This window comes from Primulina tabacum, chromosome 8 (assembly GCF_025594145.1).
Source record: "Primulina tabacum isolate GXHZ01 chromosome 8, ASM2559414v2, whole genome shotgun sequence".
NCBI lineage: Eukaryota > Viridiplantae > Streptophyta > Magnoliopsida > Lamiales > Gesneriaceae > Primulina > Primulina tabacum.
The window spans coordinates 19,792,003-19,801,641 of NC_134557.1; positions in this window are offsets into that span (position 1 = coordinate 19,792,003).

Here is a 9,639-nt window from a genome sequence, read left to right on the forward strand (position 1 = left end):
CATAGATAACACTGGCGCTGTAATCAAGGCCTGCTTCAGCTTATCGAAACTGTCTTTACACTCGGATCCCCAAATGAACTTTGCATTTTTCTTCGTCAAGGATGTCAAGGCACTGCAATAGATGAGAATCCCTTGATGAATTTGCGATAATAGCAGCTAGTCTCAAGAAACTGCGAATCTCGGTAACACTCTTCGATACTGGCCACTCTTTCACTGCCTCAACTTTACTTGGATCGACTTCCACTCCATCACTAGAAATGATGTGGCCTAAGAACGCCACTCTATCGAGCCAAAACTCGCACTTACTGAACTTTGCATAAAGCTTTCTGTCTTGCAGTACCTGCAGTGCTGTCCTCAAATGGCGACCATGCTCCTCTCTGCTCTTGGAATAAATCAATATGTCATCAATGAAGACAATAATAAACTGATCCAGATACGGCTGAAATACGCGATTCATGAGATCCATAATGATCGCTGGCGCATTGGTCAACCCGAAGGGCATGACCATAAACTCATAGTGCCCATATCTCGTGCGAAATGCCGTTTTGTGGACATATGACTCTTTTACTTTCAATTGATGGTATCCAGATCGCAGATCAATCTTAGAAAATACCGATTCTCCTTGCAACTGATCAAATAAATCTTCAATTTTTGGCAGTGGATACTTATTTTTTATAGTAACCCTATTAAGCTCTCGATAATCAATGCAAAGACGCATGCTACTATCTTTCTTTTTCACAAATAATACCGGTGCGCCCCATGGAGAGTAACTAGGGCGAATGAAACCCTTGTCTAGCAATTCTTGGATTTATCTTTTAGTTCTTTCATTTCAGTAGGTGCTAGACGATAAGGTGCTTTCGATATAGCAACTGTGCCCGGCATTAGATCAATAGAGAATTCCACTTCACGATCGGGCGGAATACCAGAAACATCCTCGGGAAAGACGCTAGGAAAATCTCTCACAATATCAACATCTTCTAACTTCTGACTGATAGATTCATGTGCAGTAGTGACACATGCTAGAAAATCTTGGCATCCCCGCTTCATAAGCTTCCTCGCACATAGACAAGAGATAATGTGCGGCATTTGATTGTTTCTTGCAGCCTCAAAGACAAAAGCTTTACCACTAGGTGGCCTAATAGATACTTGAAACGTCTGCTTATTCGTTTTCTTAAAAAGTACTAGAAAATTTTTTTTTAAACCTCACTTAGCATCGGCTGAACCATAAAATATTTTTGATATCATTTTAAAAATAAACATCCAACTGTCATTTAAAAATCCAAAGAAAAATATTTTCAAGCATAAAATCGTCAAACATTTATCAACCTAAAAACATTCTTTGAAAAATATAGCTCATACTATAACCTCTCAAAAATCTCTCATAACATAAATAAAAGACGTAAAAATATCTTTAACATTGCTTAAAATCATAAATAATAACTAGTGCGGAAAACTAGCATCGGTCCTCGGGTTATGTGCACCTTCAGTCCAGTCAAGTCAACCATCAAGACCTCCATAAACATATTCGTAATCACCTACATCAATCACACCTAGTGAGTTTAAAGACTCAACACGTCATATTCTTGATATCGAGTAATACGTAATACAGTTAACATATAACAGTGAAAAATACTTGTACTTAAAATATCGTTTTCATGAAGATGCATAAAAATAAACATTTTCGTAAACATTTTCATGATGCATAAAACATTTTCAAAAGACATAATCATATCACTTAAACATATTCTATTCATGACCATATTCGTATTCATATTCATGTTCGTGTTTGTTGAATTCAGATCGTGATTGTGACTCGTATTCTTAAACGTATTGGGCGATGGATCCATCTAAAGAAACCACAGTACTGGGCGGCGGGGGACACCAGCAACACGCTCACCGGTCAACTGGGCCTTGGCCAACGTATTAACATATTCGTATTCTTATCACGTATTCATATCCGTATCCGTATCCAAGGAAACACGATCGTCGGGCTCCCACTGGAACCATAACACTCACGATATCTCCAACATATTCAGTAGTCACAATCCCTTCACATCCTTCAACATGTCGTATTTCCATCACTTAATAAAAACATGCATATAATATCATTTTATTTTGAAACCAAGCATGCAACATATCTTCTAAATGTCCAATTTAAAACCATAAAATCCATAAACGTTTTTAAAATAACATTTTAACATATACATATCCATGAACATTTAAAAATAACATTTTAACATATAAAATTCATAAACATTCCAATAATCATATTAGCATATAAAACAGCATTCAGGACACTGCCATGACGTATACTAATTTCTAGGTGTAAAATGACCGTTTTACCCCTATACGTACAATTTCACGTTTTTGACATTTTCTTAATTCCATTGACTCTAACATATCCCAATAATTATTTAAGCCTACATGAATTTTTTCATATTTTTATTTCGCTTAAATCGAGGACTTTTAAATTAATCTTTAAATGTGACGTCTTAATGCGTTTTAATCCCGAATTAAATCAAACCTTAATATAAAATTCCCAAATTAAAAAATTAGACTTATAATAAATATTTAAGCTTAAACCTAATTTTTCATAATTTTATGAAGTTTAAAAATAGGCTTTCCAGTTAACTCGTTAATTAGCTTTTCGTGCGGCGATTAAATCCCGAATAAATCCAAAACTCGTTATTTGACCCCAAATTTTAAACATAACATTTCTAATATTTATTCTACCCTTCCAAGTCATGAGCCACTCCCATGGACCCATGGATTTAAGTTTAGTTTTATTATTTTCGTTTTTGACACCTTATCGAACACACCGAGCCATCTCCTAATTTACTCAAGCCATGCCCGAGCCACCTCAAGCCAAAACCAAGCCAACCCATCTAGGGACCCTACCGTGCAAGCCCAGCCCAAAAAACCCCGGCCCTGGCCCGCTCAAAACTTGCTAGACCGAACCCAACATTCTGCAGGTGTGTGTTACCTAGCAATAGTAGGACTCTTAACCCAACTAGGACACTTCCAGCCCTTAACCACTTGACCCCTCATGACCCTAACCACCCTGGACCACGCCCAGGCCAAGTCCAGACCAACCCCAAGCTTCAAAAACTGCACAGCGAGCCACCACACCAAGCACAGCAGCAGCGCTCTAACTTGCTTCTCACACTCCCTGCGTTTGGCTCGAGCCACGTCGAGCCACCACGCACCAACCCACAACCCAACCCTTGGCCAACCTCCCTTGACCCTTATGGACCAGCCTGGCTCGCGCCCAGGCCTGTCGCAAGCCTAACGTTCCCGCTGCGCACAGAAACTCACATGGGGGAGAGTCCTAGTTCACTAGGACTCTTCCCTAGCCACCACCTTGACCCCTAGCCGCCCTAGGACCCAACCCTGCCCTAGACCGAGACCAACACTGCCCCTGGTCGAGCCCTGGACGAGCCCCAACAGCCCATGCCAAGAAACGAGCCACTTGACTCTTGTGCAATCAAAAAACCCACGGTTCCTTCTTAATTGATGCCTACTGTTTTCCAGCTTTTGTTGCTCACGTTTTCAGCTTATTTGGTGTGTGTTTAGGACCCTAAATTTTTTTAAAACACCCTTAATCCATACCCTAACCATGGCAGCCCCTTAACACAAATTAAACATGATTTTTGAATCAACAAACAAGAGTTAAACCCATGCATATGAATAGTTGCGAAAATTATAATTTGAGTGTCTTGTTTTCTTTCAAAACATGTTCAAATAAATATTATGGTGTGATAGATGATTGAAAGAAAGAATATGGCGTGCCTTTGCGTTTTATACGCACGAAAAACCGTTGACAACATCGAAGAACGGAGCAAGACCTTGGCTTTGAATTCCCTTGAGCTTCTCGATTTTTCCCCTCAATTATTGTAGATGTGTGTGTCGTTTGTTGGGGTGGGGGAGAGTTTTCTGAATCTTTAATGAGTGTGGGGCGTGAGTTACGAGAGTTTTAGGGTTTTGGGGTGCTAATCATATATTATATATAGCTTAATTAAATACTAACTAGGCTTTAGGCCTATTAAGCCCCCAAATTAAGCCCATTAGTCTTAGTTAGAATTAAATAAAATATTAGCAAAGTTTTGGGTAAAAATAGTCTGTAAATTAAATAGCCAGTTTTGCTAAAAAGTTCGTATTTTTGTTCAAAAATCAACACCGATAAAAATTACGTCCCGGCGTATAAAATCACCTCAAACCCCTTATTTTCAAAAATAATGAAAAACATCACCCATATTTTAAATAATTAAAAACTATTATTTAATAAAAACATTTTCCGTTTTTCAGCCCTTGGTCTCCGTTCCTCGATCGCAACTCGAATAACCTTTAAAAATACATTTTAATGCAACCATGTAGAAAATATATTTTAAACATGTAAATATGCACAACAAAATTAATTAATTCAATTAAAACATTTAATAAAAATACACAAAGAATTTAATCACTCGTATGCATGTGGTTCGTGTGGATTCTAGAATTTTCTGGGCGTTACAATACTGATCGCTGACGAAAATTTATCGAAGCTCCATTCGCTGATAGCCAATCCATCCCAAGTATAATATCGAATTTGGGCATAGGAAGCACAATAAGATATGCCCGAACAACATCTTTGAATAACCGAAGCTCCAGATTCTTAACAATCTTAGACGTGAGCATCTGATCACCGGATGGAATAGAAATTTTGAAACCCAAACCCATATCTTGAGGAGTAATTTTCAGTTTTTTGATGAAGGTTTCAAATATAAAAGAATGTGTAGCTCCTGAATCTAGTAATGCATAGGTAGCCACACCTAGAATGATGATCCTCCCTGCGGTGAAAATATCTATTAAATCTTTTAAATCTTTTCGCGTTGAATCTTAAGGATTTGCTATCATTAATTCCCAAAGTTATGTGTAAATTGCGAGTCGAACCTAAACATTTCTTGAAAAATTGCTTTTTAGCCCTTGAGGATTTCGAAAATCACATTCATGGCCCTTTAAGAATTCGGTAATTGCGTTTTGGTCCCTTAACTTTCGAAAATTACAATTTAAATCCCAAAATTTCGAAGTTCTCCCAAATCCCTTTTATTATGTTTCTTTAAATTTTGGCCCTAAACCTTTTTATTTGGAATTAAGTCATCCTTTACATAAAATAAGACACAAAATCAATATCATTTTCCATGGTTTCAAAAATCATAACTTAAATTCAACTAAGTAGAACATGCAACCTACTTTCCACTAGGTTAGATCTTGTTCCCAAATCAATCTAATAACCATTTTAACATTTCATGCAATAATAAGCAATATAAAAATGTTAAATGACTTGGTTACCCGTGATGAGTGTAGTGTCTGCCTCTTCCTCAGCTTCCGCGGCATTCATAACATAGGCTCGGGCCGTAGTAGCTGCTTTCTTCTTTGGGCAGTCGATAGCTTTGTGTCCATCCTCCTTGCAGTAGAAACATTTAAATGATCCCCATTCACATGTGGACGGTTGCACTGTTTGCATGGTTGCCTTTCAGCAGGCTTTGGTGCTCCAGGATTCTGTGGCTTTGGTGGTGCTGGCTTCTTGATTGGACCTTGGGGCTTTTGACGCCCTTGAGGTCTAGAAGGACCCGTATATGGTTTCTTATTCGGATGATTATTATTCTGATGTTGTTGCCTCTTACGCTGTAACTCAAAGTCAATGTCCTTCAAGGATTGCTCAGCCTGGTATGCATAGGTAACTGCTGTAGCATGATCCACAGGATGCATCATCATAACCTTATCTCGAATGGTAGGTCGAAGGCCATCCATGAAATGTCTAAGCTTTTCTTCCGCATCCTTGGCAATAAGGGGTACCAAGTGACAACCCCTATCGAATTTCTTCACGAAATCAGCAACAAATACGTCTCCCTGACGGAGAGTCATAAATTCACTCTTTATTCGGTTTCTGACATCAGCAGTAAAGTATTTCTCATAGAATTTTGTCTTGAACTGAGCCCAAATGAGTGTAGCAAGGTCTACACCATGCTCGGCTCCTTCCCACCATAAGGAAGCATCATCCCTAAACAGATAAGTGGTACACCTCACACGATCCGCATCTCCCATATCCAGGTATCGAAAGTGTACCTCAAGTGAACGGATCCAACTTTCAGCAGCAAAGGGATCGGTAGTGCCAGAAAATTACTTCGGCCCTAGCCTCCGGAACTGGTCATATATATCATGCTGTGGCCTAGGTGCCTGCTGCATCTGCTGCTATAGTTGTTGCTGCTGTAATTGCTGTTGTTGTATCTGCTGCTCGAAGAGACGAGCCATCCCCTCAAGAGCACGAGTAGCAGCATCTGGTGGTGGTGGTGGTGGTGGCGCATTTTCTTGATTATTCCCTTGGTTATTCACGCTGTTCTCTGCCTGATTCTCAATAACAGGAGCACTTTTAGGAGGCATTTTATCTTAACGTTTTCCAAATTCTAACGTAACCAACATGCAGTTAAATCTAAGTTCTCTAATCATGCGACATATCATATCCCATAAAGCAATTTAAGCATGCAAAGCATAAATACTTAAAAAGTTCGTAAAAATGTACAATAAGCATAATATTCATGAAGTCATGCAGGTAACATCATACTGAATCATATAAAGCATGTAAAAACTTAAAACTTTGAGGCTTGATGAGTGATCTTTCCGGCGCAGATGGTGGCACAACCCTTTACAGGACCTTTGCTCTGATACCAACTGAAACGTCTACCCTTTTTATTGCTTAAAATGTACTAGAAATTTTTTTTTATATAAACACTCAATTTTTGGCCATACACATAAACCTCATGAAAATATTAAAATATTTTCCCCTTTAAAATAAAACATCATACAACTAGCATTTTAAAAATCAAGTGAAATAGTCATAAAAATGAAATCGTTGCATGTTTTACCAAACCTAAAAAGCAATAAATTTGAAAAGTATAGCCCATACTAAACCTCTCAAAAATCTCTCAAAGCATAAATAAATAGTCTTAAAATCTTTAGCATAAATCATAAGTCATAATCGTAAATGCCGAAAAATAAAAGCGTTGGTCCTCGGGTTGTGTGCAACTTCAGTCCAGTCAAATCACCCATCAAGACCTCCTTCAAACTCACCTGCATCCATCACACCTAGTGAGTCTAAAGACTCAACACACCATCATCTTTATAGCAAGTAATACGTAATATTGTCAACATATAACAGTGAAAAATATTTGTATGCATAAACTTCAAACATGAACATTTTCGTAAACCTTTTATGATGCATGAACTTTAAATATAAACATTTTCAAAATGATGCATCAACTTTAAGCATAAACATTTTCATGACATGCATCACATACACCTTAACATTTTCCTTTTTTTTTCCTCAACATGACATGACATAAAATATTTTTCATGATCATAAACATTTTTCATTTTCCTTTGTTGAATTCAGATCGTTAATTGTGACTTTTCTGACATGACATGAACATGAAAATTTGATGGATCTATCTACATGAAACCGCAGTACTGGGCGGCGGGGGATACCAGCAACACTCTCACCGATCAACTGGGCCCTGGCCTATCCTGATCGAATAGAAATAAGATCGTCGGGGTTCCCTCGAGGGCCTTTTCCCATAAATGGGTTCCCTCTGGGGCCTTTTCCCCTCACGATATTCCCATTCTTACCGTTACCACAAAACCGTTACCACATATTCGTAATGATGAAAATACGATCGTCGGGCTCCCACTGGGACCGTCACCCTCACGACATCCCCAACATTAACGAATTAGTCACAATTACTTCACTTCCTTCAACATTTACATTCTCATAACTTTATAAAAATCATGCATAACATAACATTTTTGTTTTTGAAACCAAGCATGCAACATGTCTTTTAAATGTCAACCTTAAATCATAAAAATTCGTGGACATTTAAAAATCATAATTTAATCATAAACATTACATAAACATTTTAAATGACATTTTAACCTCAAAATATTTAAAATAACAATTTGACATATTAAATCAAAAAATTATAAAATTCCCTAAACATTTAAAATATCATTTTAACATATAAAATCACATAAACATTTAAAATATCATTTTAACATAAAAAATTCCATAAACATCCATCACTATAGGAAATAATCATATTAGCACATAAAACAGCATTCAGGGCACTGCCATGACGTTTACTAATTTTTAGGTGTAAAAAGACCGTTTTACCCCTGAACGTAAAATTCCCCGTTTTTGAATTTTTCTTGAATTCATTGACTCTAACATGTTCAAAATAATTATTTAAGCTTACATGAATTTTCTCATATTTTTATTTGGCATAAATTTATAACTTTTAAATTAATCTTTAAATAAGACGTATTAATGCATTTTAATCCCGAATTAAAACAAACCTTAATATAAAATTCCTAAATTCCTAATTTAGTCTTTTTATATTATTTTAGCCCTTACAAACCATGACTCGACCCCCCGTGAGCCGTTTTTCAATTTTAATTAGTTAAAAACCCTATTTTGACACCTAAACTTCGATCCCGAGCCAACTTTCGATTTTCACGAGTCACCCCAGAACCATATTGATCCAACACTTGACCAACATCCTAAAGTACCCTACTGGACCCTTAGACCACTAAGAAACCCAAGCCAAAGCCAAAAACAAGCCACCCCAAGTCACCCCTATTCTGGCCGAGAACTCCTAGTGTGGTAGGACTCTATGATTTGCTTCCCAACCCTTGCCAACGAGCCCAGCACTTGCACCAACCACCCGTTCACTTCCCTAAGCCCTTAGGACTCGCCCTAGCCCAGCCCCTGAGCCTCGGACCGAGTCCTTCCCTCCCAGCAAGCTGCGCACCCCACGCGCAGAAACTGAATTTGCTCTCGGGTAGGAGTCCTCTTGTATCAGGACTCCTCCCAGCCCTCAAACCCGAGTCCTAGCTTGGCTAGGACTCTACCCTAGACTTAACCAAGCCCCTAGCCAGCCCTGAACCCAAGCCAAGGCCAGCCCTCCCCCTTGTGCATGAAACCCGACCCCTCATCGCTTGACAGCAACTCATGGATTTGCTTGTTCCCATGCTTCTGCCATGAGTTTGGGGGTTGTGTGAGACTCTAATACACATAAAAGCTTTGCTTGATCATCATTTACTATCATGGCAGCCCCCTTTTATGCATGAACAATTTATTGGATGCAAAATCATGAATTCGAAACTCCTATGTTCACTATTTCTAAAATACAGAAAAGTGGGTTCATGTTCTTCATGCGTACAATATTTAAACAATAATATGATATGATGGATGAGAAAAGAGATGTATGGCGTGCCTTTGCGTTATATTCGCACGAAAATCCGTTGACGACGAAGAACGGGACGCAACCTCGGCTTGAATCTCCCTTGCCCTTCTAACTTCCCTTCCCCAAAGTGTGTTGTGTGTGCCGTGAGCTTTGAGAAAGAGTTTTCAGATTTTTGAAAAGTGTGGCCGTGAGAATGTCTAGCTTGAGTAGGGTTTTGGTGATTTAAATATATTAATTACAATAATTAAATTACTAACTAGGCCTTAGGCCTATCAAGTCTTTAAATTAAGCCCATTAGTTTTAATTAGGATTTAATAAAATATAAATAAAGTTTTTGTTTAAATAAATTTGTGAATTAAATAGC